Consider the following 12,208-nt stretch of genomic DNA (forward strand, 5'->3'; position numbering starts at 1 on the left):
TTTTTCTTTTAGTTTTAAATTAACCATGTTTCCCAAAATTATAATCGCCAGAACGTTCCTGCTTTTGATATCTGTTCTTTAGCTACCCCAGGTTAAAATTTAATTAATTTTGTTATTGTTGTTTGCTCTTTTGAGACAGAGTATCATGTAGCCCAGGCTTTCCTGAAACTTACTAGACAGTGAAGGATGTCCATTACATTACATTATGTTATGGTACTGTCCCCTGTCCTCCGAGTGTGTGTGTGTGTGCGCGCGTGTGTGTGTGTGTGGGGGGGGGTAGTGCTGATAGGTGCCCCCACACCCAGGTTACATAGTGCTGGAGCCTGAACTTGGGGTTCCTCAGATACTAAGAAGCATCCCCAGCCTTAGAAAACAAAGTTCGTAACTGAGCCAGGCTCAGAAATCTGCATCTTGCTAGCCCCTCCTTCCCCACTCACTTCCGGTTCTAACTCCTTCCTCAACTCCAAGCTAAAGCGGCGCTGGAGCAGCTCCACGAAACCACCCACGAAACCACCCACGGTAGTGTCTCTCTGGGCCTTTGATGATTTTTTTACCTCTCGGTGCCCTCTGTCCCCCTTCTCCAGCCACCAGGGAATTTCTGGAGTAATTGTCATTCATACCTGCCTACAGTTAGGACAGCCAATCATCCCAGTTTCTCTAGGAATGAGGAATTTCCTTGTGGGTGGTTACCTACGGTGTCCTCTGACTGGGAGACACCTCTGTGACTAGTGAAGCCATCTTCCGAATACGCTTGGGAGGACATAGAGACCACTGGATCGTGAGAGCTGTGACTCCTGCAGGCTTGCCTTGGAGGGTACGTCTTGCTGTCCCTCGTCTGCTTCTCCACTGCTTCAAGGTGAGTAGTTCTGATTCCCCGTGAGTTTCCTGCCCAGGATGTTCTGCCGTATCACAGGTCCGTGGCAGTAGGGCTAGCTGACAATGGTCTGAAATCTCTGGAATGGTGACCAGAGTAAAACCTTTCCTGAGCTGAGTGAGAGACTCACGCCTATAATCCCAGCGCCTTCTGAGGCTGAGGCAGAAGGATCACAAGTTCAAAACCATCCTGGATCATAAAGCTCGACTTTTATCTCAAAAACAAAGACAAAACCTTTCCTCTACCCCATCCCCCAAGACAGAGTTTCTCTGTGTAGCTCTGCCTCTCTTGGAGCTCGCTCTGTAGACCAGGCTGGCCTCCAACTCAGAGATCTGCCTGCCTCTGCCTCCTGGATGCTGGGATTAAAGGCGTGCTCTGCCACCACTGCCACCACCGCCACCACCACCACCACCACCCTGTGAAACCTTTTCTCTTTTACATTATCTTTCTCAGGACCCTGCCACTTTGGCAGGCCTGCCTAGTCTAGTTGGTATGCTAAAGCCAGGATGCCCTTGGGTCTAAAGGGTGTTATATGTTCAAAGAACTCACAATTTGGCCTAAGGAAAATAGTCATAGCTGTAAAGGTTAACTTTCTTTTCCTCCTTACTGACAGACCTACAGAAGAGAAAAACTGTCCTCTACAGTGTAGGAGCGCTGTGTTTTAGTTTTAGTTTTTATAATACAATCCAAATGCTGTAAACATCTGAGTTACAGTATTCCCACTTACCAGCTCACACTCCCAATAGCAGTTATTTTGTGATCTTGAAAGAAGCACTCTCCTAATTAATGGAGCTCATTATGCCTGCATATCCAATCTTGCCAGTGTGTGCCTCAGAGCGTCACTTCAAAATAATTTATCTGTGAAGGTTCAGGGCTGCTAGTCTCCTAAAAATAACTCTGAGGGAAACATTATGAATGTCCTCCTGTAACTGTATGCACATGTGTTTGGGGAAATCGGGGTGGAAAGATCCATTCTCCCTCAAGGGAGTTTCTAGAAACTTCACAAGTCAGAATGCGGTCAGGGGCAAAGAACTAGCCACATTTACTTAACTGTGCCCTAATCATTTCTGTCTAATTCCATAAAGTACTTTAAAGGTTTGGGATGTAACTCAGTGCTAAAGGGCCTCGCTTGTAAGTGGTTCCTGGGTGTAATCCTCAGAACTGTCAAAAACAATGAAAAAGTAAAAAAATAAGTTGATGCTGTGTGGCAACTTGGTTGAGAGCATTGAATCTGGGGGTTGAGGGGTTCAGAGAGCCCGGACTTTGTCTCTATAGCTAACTAGCTGTTGACTTTGGACAATTCACTGGTCTTGATACATATGTCCAGCTTGTCTGTAAAATAGGGATAACCGTAGAAGTTCCTTATGGGCTTGCCATGAAATCAGAAAAGAATTATTATGCGCAAAGGGCTTGGAAAGGAACTGGGTACAGAATAGGGTTGGTATCAGGCAGACATGTCTGTGTGAAATACCTGATAGGAGCGTTGATAGGACAGGCACAGAAGGAACAGCAAACCTCAAACCTCACTGTGTTCTCAGGCATTCTTTTGTTGCTGGAATACCCAACTTGCAGAGATTAGCTGAATTCAACGGAGGTTCAACCAATTACCAAACCATGAGGATAGGTTTCCTGACTCTACTCAGAGTCCTTGGTTTAGCTTAAAAAAAAAAAAAGAGTCAGATTTGTTTTCCAATGATAAGAAGATCAGACAAATAATTAACAGGAGCACAAACAATTGCTCTGTATTAGCAAAGGTGACCCCACTGTTGCCATGGTGAGGGTTTCATTACGTCATCATTCAGCTTGCCCAAGAAGGAGCTATCATATGCAGAATGAATCAGAGCTCAGGTCAGCAGGCAGCCTTTCTCAGCAGGGCTCCCCTTGGTACATAAGGCTGCAAAACCAATTTTGGGTTACCATGGTAACCAAGGGAGCTTCTAGACAAAAAAAATTATTCATTCAGGATATCAAATGGCATATCCTAGGGGTTGAGGATAAAAGAAGAGAGGGACAGAAGTGTAGTGTATGTGGCTCTAAGTTCAAACGATACTCCATTGCTTGCTTTACTTTGTTTTTGTTTTTAATTTCTGAGATCACAGAGCCCATGGGGGCCCTCAACTCACGGAATAGCTCAGGTTGCTTCCTTGAGCTCCAGATCTTCCTGTGTTGGCCTCTCCAGTTATTTTACATTTTAGAACCTCCCAAACCAGATGCCTTAGTGGATGAGCTCATTGAACACTATGGGTTCCTGTGGCCCAGATACCTGTGAGAGTGAGTCCCAAGCCCTCGGGAGCCCTTGGCAAACCTCTGCCTCAGTTCTGAATTATTTGGTTACAGAGAAAGATACAGAATTCTACACCAAGATACATGTCAAACCCGCACCCTCCCCCCATAAGTTTGATTCACCAATTTCACATACTACACACAAATGACAGAAGCAAGTGAAACCAGAGTTGGTGGCAGCTAGGCTTACACGTGTTCCTTGGCCCTTCTCGCCACATGAGCCTGGCAACAAAGGCAGCCCAATGGAGAAGACTGTATTGGTAACAGCAGTTTTCAGCTTGGCTGCTCTCAGGGACAAAACTACCTTTACTCCAACCAGCAGGAGCCTTGTGATTTGGGCTACACAGCGCCAGCATAATGGTCTTGATTCGAAACTGGAGGGGTGGCTTGTTGAAAAAAAAAACAAGAGGAAGTATGTAACCTTCATGTGAACAAACATAAGCTATCCCAGTAGCCTTGCAGTTAATTTAGCTAATCTACACAGTAACTCTCTAGTTAGGCCACTAGTTAAATAACTCTCTAGTTATCTTACCAATGAAGAGACTAAGGTACAAAGTCATTTTTTTTAAAGTCTACTCAAAAGCTCACGCTCTGTAAGTGGCTGAGACTTTTACCTGATGGGTCCATATTCTTGATCCCTGCTGCTTTTCTGCCTTGCTGTATGTAGGCAAACACACATGCAGAATCCAGAAAGGCTAGCAATGCTATATGCCATATCCTTAGAGAGTGGTGGTGGAGAAAAGGATGGGAAGATTTTCTGCTTACTGTAAGTGCACAGCCATGCAAAGTCAGGGAGAGCCAAGGTTTCCTACTATGATGGCTGGCATTGTCAACCTGATCAAATCTACAGTCATCTAGGAAGTGAGCCTCTGCATATGCCCATGAGAAATTGTCTTGACTGGGAGGACCCATCATGAGGGACTTGGGCTTGTCAGTTGAGAGTGCCTGCCTGGCAGCATACATACCTTGATAGAACTCTTCTGGCTAAGGGCATACTGTTATCACCTGCCTCCGGCTCCTGATGCCTTGACTCCCCTGCCATGATGGACTGGAACCGGAAACAGTAAGCCAAAATAAACTCTTTCACCCTTAATTTGCTCTTGTCAGAGTATGGTATCGCAGGACTAGGAAAGGCACAGACTCTCAAGCCACCCTGTATGACCAGTCCCTCCTGGTGTGGCTATTTAAAGCTCCCCTCCTACAACCCCTTCACCCATTTCCCCCAAGGTCATCAGGGACCATGAAAGAAACGTAGAGAACCAAGGAACACATGCTCAAACAGAACAGAACAAAACAAAACCCCCCAAAAACAGAATAAAACAGAATGTGATCTGGAGGAGGTGTTAGCTTATCCGCAGATCTATTGATGGGCTCCCTACCTCCAGGTGGAGTCTCATCTCTTTCTAGCGCTCAGTCTCTGGAGGACAGGTACCTAGTCATTCCACCTCATTCAGTTCCCTTGCAGGTGAGCAAAGGAGATGCCACTGACCTGGTACCACTTCAATAGTTTTTTTCCTTTATTTCTTTTGTTTTTGTTTTGCTTGTTTGCTTATGAGACAGTATCTCAAGAAGCCCAGGCTGGCCTTAAATGTGCTATGTAGACAAGGCTAGTTCTGAACTCAAAATCCTCTTGCCTCCAAGCCCAAATGCAAAGACACCCATTACCATCATATCTGGTTCTTGTATATGGTCTGAAAGGATGAGTTTGCTGGAAGTGGGTGTGGGATGAATGAAAATGAGAATTTCATCTGAATAGAAATCACAAGAACTATGGCTGAAAGCAGAGAACATATGGAAACTTTCGGTGTACTATAATTGGAGAACAGAAAAACAAGATGGAGGTAAAAAGGGAAGCAAGGCCAATGTCAGCAGAGATTGCAGAGCATATGGTTACAGCTGGTCCAGGGAATTGGAGTGGATGCTTACAGCTGGTCTAAGGGATTACAGAACAGATGCTTACAGCTGGTCCAATGTCAGAGGCAAGTGGGCTGTGATGTTTGTATGGTTCCCAAGTCTCATGGAGGTCCTTCAACCTCCAATTGATCTAATTGATGGAATCTTTAGAGTTTGGCACCTCTGAACCATCTAACCAGTGTCCTACAAGGACACAGCAATATCCTCTCTTCTCTCTCTCTCTCTCTCTCTCTCTCTCTCTCTCTCTCTCTCTCTCTCTCTCTCTCTGTGTGTGTGTGTGTGGTATAGATTCTATTACCAGATTTAGAACAAGTATCAGGAGGCAGAAGTGGGCAGCTGGGTGTTGAGGGACGACCCATTCATTAGATCAAGGTTGCTGGAAAAACATATTTACAATGTTTTTCCAAGAATCCAACACACAGAGCCTGATGGTCTTGGAGTCTAGGTGCCAGTATCATGGAGTCTCCCACTGACCAGCATCTGTCTTGGAAAGATGAGTTTCAGCAGGTAAGAAAAAGCTTCAGGCTTTGATTGCTGAGGTAGTAGATCTAGCACCTATGGACAAGGGAATTATAACACAGGTTGAGTGAGGTTGTAGCTCCCTGGAGCCTTCTGTCTGTCTAGAAGAGGCAGTCCCCAGCCACTGTCATCTGAAAAGCAAAGCCAACGAGGGAAATGTTGCCTATTTCATAGAAAAATTCAGAAATGCACATCTTGGTGTATTCTTTCTTGAGTTTGGGTGTTGGCATTTAGTTTAGTTGAGAGATCTGAATAAGCCAAGTTTGTCTGTAGGACAGATGTGGCCCCGTGGCTTGTCAGCTTGCAACCTCTGCTCTGAACCTTGGGTGTTACAGTTTGAATTTCACACATTTAGAATGATAGCAGGGAAAAAGGTGGAGCTGCCAGGAAACTGGAAACAGGCAAAAGGGGCGATTGGTCCTGGGTATAAACTCAGTGGAAAAGCCCTGGCTAGGAGAGAAGCACAGGGCATACAGCTCCAGCCAAGAGGTGCCACTGCCGCAAAGAGCAGGGGACTTATCCCAAGTTTTTGCAAAGGAACACACAGAGGATCTGCCTGGCATTTGCTCCTGACTTCTTAGTCTCTTCACCTATAGGTTCTCCGTGCATTAGTTTGTACAATGACTGGTACCTGTGTCCTCTGCTAAAGTCTGGGTCCTTCCTAGAGAATCCTTGGAGACTCCTACGGGAATCATTAATCCGGAGTCTCTGTTGCAGCCTTTTGCCTGGAGCTAGTGTGCTTCTGAAAGGCTGGCACTAATATCCCTTCCCTCATCACTCCTTGGCTGGTCCCCACCAAGCCGCCCCCCCCCCCCCCACACACACACACACATCACAGAGCGTGATTCATAGTGAGGAACTGGCAAGAACCGGACTTGATCTCAGTCTGCTGAGTTGGTGTTCCGCCTTGCCACCAGGCATTCTTCTTGGCTATAGCTCCTGAGGAGAAAAATCAGGCGAAATCAGGTAAAGTGCCATTTTGTATGTGTGGACTATAAACTTAATTTGGGTCCAACTTAATTTTGCTTTTTCTGATCCTTTTTGTTTCTTTCCAACTAACAAGCAGAACCAACTTATCCGGCAGTCACGGCAAATAAAATATTGAGAGTCCACAGCATTTTTATATTTTACTTTTAACTTTGCTTAAAGTCAGAGAAATTATAACAATAGGTATATAAAAAACTTACCTAGTGTACTGATTATCACTGAATTGTAGATATAAAACCAGCTAAGTTAGGCTGGAGGGATGGGTGGCTCTGTGGTTAAGGGCACTTGCAGGTCTTGCAGAGGACCCAGTTTGTCCCTGTCATCCAAGTAGGGTGGCTCACAGCTGCCTGTAACTCTACTTCCAGGAGCTCAGACCCATGATTTCCATGGACATCTACACAGTCATGTATGTATATATCCACACGCATACGTATAATGAAAATTAATAAAAAATAAATATTTTAAAAATAGATAACTTGAAAGTTTCATGCATATTTAATTGGCTGAACGTTAGTTTAGCTCAGATTATTGTCAGTCCAAAGAAACCTAGGGACAAATGGCTACCTGCGGTGCCTATTAGCATACCAAACCGAATGCTGGCCTCTAGGTTCCCTTGGCATTGCAAGTACCTGTTAGAAAGTCTGCTGGCCGGCATCCCAGCTCCTCTCAGCTCCTCTCACCCTGCCCCCCCCCCCAAAAAAAAAACCTCTCCAGCTCATGAGCTTCATTTCCCTTCCCTGGCTTCCCATTCCTGTTATAACTGTTGTTTTGACCATTTGCCCTGTGTTCTCTAGATTCTCTCTCTCTCTCTCTCTCTCTCTCTCTCTCTCTCTCTCTCTCTCTCTGTCCTCTTGGCTCTCTCCTAGTCTTCTCTCTCTAGCCTCTCTCTCTTTTCTCTTCCTCTCTCACACTCTTGCCCGTGTCACGTTCTCAGTTTAGTATATAATTATATTCACCTATATATGAACGTAGCCATAAAAATACATCTCCTCCTCCTCCTCCTCCTCCTCCTCCTCCTCCTCTTTCCTCCTCCTCCTCCTCCTCCTCCTCCTCCTCCTCCTCCTCCTCCTCCTCCTCCTCCTCCTCCTCCTCCTCCTCCTCCTCTTCTTCTTCTTCTTCTTCTTCTTCTTCTTCTTCTTCTTCTTCTTCTTCTTCTTCTCTTCTTCTTGTGTTAGTGAACCAAGTCATAAGGCTTGTTTGCAGCTGCAAGGCCTGATTATGAAGGTTACATATTCTGAACTAGATTCCTTCCCCTTGTCAGCTCGTGGCAGCTATAGCAACTGTTCAGGGGAGATTCTGAGGACAGTAGTCCTAAGAGATTTCTTTTGGTATCTGCAGGGCAGGCCCCACCTCATTTAGCATAGTGAAGCAAGACATTTTTGGAGGCTGTCAGTTTGACCTAAAAGGCATCTCTGATCACTTTCTTTATTAAAGAGGTTCTCTGTGTGTGTTTTGTTTGTTTGTTTGTTTGGTTGGTTGGTTGGTTTTTGGTTTTGTTTTGTTCTACTTTTGAGATAGGGTTTCTCTGTGTAGCTTTGGCTGTCCAGGAACTTGCTCTGTAGACCAAGCTGGCCTCAAACTTAGAGATCTGCCTGTCTCTGCCTCCAGAGTACTGGGATTAAAAACATGTGCCACCACTGCCTGGCTTTCTCTTGTGTGTGTGTGTTTTTAAAGGTTTAGTGTGTGTGTGTGTGTGTGTGTGTGTGTGTGCATACTACACACATGGGTGGCTATGGAAGCCAAATAAGGGTGTAGGATTCTCTGGAGCTACACCCCCCAGAGTCACAGATGGTTGTGAGCTGCCCAACATGGAACTTGAGTCTGGGAATAGGTCTCAGGTCCTCTGGAGGTGCTCTTAACCATTGAGCCCTATCCAGCCTTAATTCCTTCCTTTGTACTACCCAAACAGCCTTCTAGTAGGTCTTCCTGACTTGGGTTTTGCTTCAAACCAGAATGAAGCTTGTAACAAATATCTCTGTAGAATAAGATTGCTCAGTGGCTTTCAACATTGACATAATCTCAGGAAACTTGATGGAAATCCTACTTTTAATTCAGGGCGATGTTTTATAAAGTAGTCAGATTTTTCTTTAGTTTAGTCTGGAATTTCACTAATGTCTCGCTGAAACAAACTGATTCTTCCTCCAGATGCAGAGTTCTTTCACCCAGGATCCCTGAGGGCAGAGATCCCAGGTGACCTTGGGATGAGAAAGGCTGTGGAGAATGTCTGGAATCTCTCAGCAAGACTTGCCTGACCATGCTAGCTAGGCAGGTGACGTCACTTCAGCCAAAGAGGAATTACTGTCTAGCAGAGTGCAGGAGAGGGGGCTGGGGAAGATGAAGACACATCACATTAAAATTCAATGCAAAGTGAAATGCTTGTCGCAAGCAAGGGAGAATGACTCAGCAAGCGACCTGTTTCCAGAAGTGTAGTCGCTGCTTTCTGCAGTAATTCTATTAAACAGAGAAGCAGAGTCTCATCATCTATTTGAAGTAATTCCCTGACTCGCCAGATGGCAAATAAACAGCAAATACGTTGTCTAGAGTAATTTTTTCAGTTGTAAAGTGAGAGGTCTGTTTAGGGTCACAGATGCTTGGCACGATTGGTCATTGGCAGAGCATTGGCTCTTGGCAGAGTGAGAGATGTTTTGGTTTTCCAGTCCAGCTCTGCTTCTTTGTTTATGGTTATAATGCATAATTACCCCTTCTCCTGTTAGCAGTCATGCTAACATGTGCGTGCAAATACACACACACACACACACACACACACACACACACACTTACCAAGTCTCTTGAGAAATAAACACATACATGCATGCATTTATTCCATTTTCTCTGAATGTGTGCACTAAATACCTATGCTGCTATTTTTTTTTTAAACATCGGGACTCTAACAACGTAAGTATTGAATTCTGTAGGAGTTTTAGGAGGTGTAGGTAGTCATGCAACCAATCTTGTCTTGTAGTGTAACTTTAGCCACACATTCAGTAACAGAATCAGAAATATGCCACTGGGCCGATCAGTGGTGGCACACACCTGTAATCCTAGCACTTGGGAGGCAGAGGCAGGCAGATTTCTGAGTTTGAGGCCAGCCTGGTCTAGAGAGTAAGTTCCAGGACAGCCAGGGCTACACAGAGAAACCCTGTCTCAAAAAAATAAAAAAACAAAAAAAACAAAAAAACAAAAAAACAAAAAACCAAAAGACAAAAAAACAAAAAAAAAAAAAGAAAAAAGAAAAATGTCACTGTCTTAGTTGAGGCTCCATACAAGGAAACCCCCAAGGCTAGGATTAACTGAAAGAAGATAGGGAGCATTCATAAGAGAAAGACCTTGTATCTATGAAAATCTTGACATAGCTTAGGCTTGGCTGAGTGTTGTTCATGGAGAAGATAACATACACTTACGTTATAGTTTGAATCTGAAATATCCCCCATAGCTTATGCTTAAATACTTCTTCCCCAGAAAATGAGGCTATCTTGGGATTGACTAGAGAACCTGTAGGAGGTAGAGCCTGGCTAGTGGAAGTCTCACTAGACATAGGTCGTGGGAGGTTGTATCTGGTCCACTTCCTGTCTTGCTCTCTGCTTCCAGATTCCCAGTGACGTGAATAGCTTCTACCACACACTCCTCCCTCCCTTAGTGGAGTTGCTCTGCTCTGCCTTCCTTGCTGAGTCTCCTCCATTACCATGAGCTAAAATAACTCCTCACCTTAAGTTCATTATAATGGCCAAAAGTAACCTGCAAGCCCCACCTGCCCAGCAACTTCCTGGAATGCTGGGAATTGTAGTTTTTGGAAAATAAGAATGGGATTATATGGTGACCTATAGGGTTGTCCTTATAATCCCTTGCAATATGTGGCTGGAGGTCATTCGCAACTAGGAAATTCCAGGCAATGGTCTGACCAAAGTCCATGTCTTTATCAGTATTTAATACTTAATAAAGCTTGCTTTAAATTGGCCCAAAATGGCATAATTAGTTTTTCTCCAGCAAAACTTAGGAATTAACAGGTCCTCCATCCTATTGGGTATCTATTGCAACAACACCAAAGTAACTAGTGAACTGTAGGACCCAAATTATACTACAGGGTTGCTTCTGCCTTGAGACATGAAAATTGTCCTCTGTAATTTCTAAACTGTCAGTCATAAGCTTAGAGATAGAAGCATCCCCTGCTCAGAGGTTCTCCTCAGTCAACTTCATAAGCTAAGGTCACAGGTTTAGGCTGCTAGCCACATCCTGGAAATGGTTGCAGGTGGTGGGAATAAGGGCAAGAGAAGGAAAGATGCACCAGCTTATAAAGGACTGGAGTGGAGCATCAAAGCATCCCCTGCTACACTGGTCCAACCCACGCTTACTTTGATACATGTAAGTCTGGAACTTTTCTCAGGGCCACTGGAAAAATAATCCCTTCTATTCATCGAGAACCTAGCAGGATACCTGCTGCCATATGCTGTATCCATACTGGGAAGAGCTAACTAAGAAAGCAAGACCAATGTAGGGACAGAGGCTCTGGGATATTGTTTGAACTTAAGAACCAGCTGAACATGTAGGCAAGTACATTACTTGGCTGGTGATGGCATCTAAACAGATATCTAAAATGAGAGCCATGGCAGAAACACTGGTGGAAGATGCTGGGAGCTCAGCAAGTTACAGGCAAAATTGAAGAAAAGGTTTTGTGTCTATGCCAGTTCTATTCATATAAATTCTTTGGGGGAAACTGCAGAATATTTCTTGGTGGCATATTCCCTGTTTTTCTACATCTCCTGGAACTATGCAACAGACATACTCATTGTCATCTCTTCCTAGGAGAGTCTGACCTTTCATGCACACCACATGATGCCACCTCCCATAATCACAGCCTGTCAGAGACAGCACAAGCCAATCTAAAAGCTACTAAATCTTTGGGTCACCCAAAACCCATAGTGGTGTCTGATGGGCATTTAAATAAAAAGTCACAGGTCATAGGCTGTAAGCAGTACAAATGCAAGCCAACACCATAGCCCATAGGAAGCTAAACTAATGTAGACAGCACCCTGTGTTGGTATTCTGTCTGGACAGTCCCTCACAGTTCCTGGCAGCTGCCAGGTATGCTCCACCCACAGTTGCCTGGCAACAGCCAGGTAGGCCTGGCCCACTATAAAAGGGGCTACTTGCCCCCTCCTTTCTCTCTTGCCTCTCTTACTCTCATACTCTTGCTTCCTACTTGTCCCCCTCTCTCCATTCCCTTCCCCCCTCTCCACAGGGTCATGGCCAGCCTCTACTTCTCTCCTCTCTCCTTCTCTCTGCCTTTCTCTGCCTCTACTACTCTCTTAACTCCCCTCCCGTGCCATGCCCTGAATAAACCCTATTCTATGATATACCATTGTGGCTGGTTTCTCAGGGGGAAGGGATGCCTTGGCATGGGCCCACCGAGACATCCCCTTCCCCTACACACCTTAGAACATATATTAATAACTCTTTCTCTTTTTATGATCACCACACCCTGGGAAGGCAGACCGTATAGATCTGGAGAAACAGGTTAATGATACAAATGCAGAAACAAGCAGAGTCCAAGAAACGCAACTGAGACGAGAACTGGAGAAATAGCTTAGCTTCGCACCTTGAATTTAAGCATCAAATATGAGACAGGGTCTCGTT

At 44.9% G+C, this 12,208-nt stretch overlaps 1 protein-coding gene across 1 annotated transcript in view; it reads left to right on the forward strand.

The window, feature by feature from the left end:
- Positions 1-455: 455 nt before the first annotated feature.
- Positions 456-12,208, forward strand: part of Stag1 (stromal antigen 1) — a 360,836-nt gene continuing 349,083 nt past the window's right edge. Inside the window, exon 1 of the mRNA XM_006510924.3 lies at positions 456-856. The gene's annotated coding sequence lies outside the window, so the exon portion shown is untranslated. The remainder of the gene's footprint in view (positions 857-12,208) is intronic.

Source organism: Mus musculus, chromosome 9, assembly GCF_000001635.26.
Source record: "Mus musculus strain C57BL/6J chromosome 9, GRCm38.p6 C57BL/6J".
NCBI lineage: Eukaryota > Metazoa > Chordata > Mammalia > Rodentia > Muridae > Mus > Mus musculus.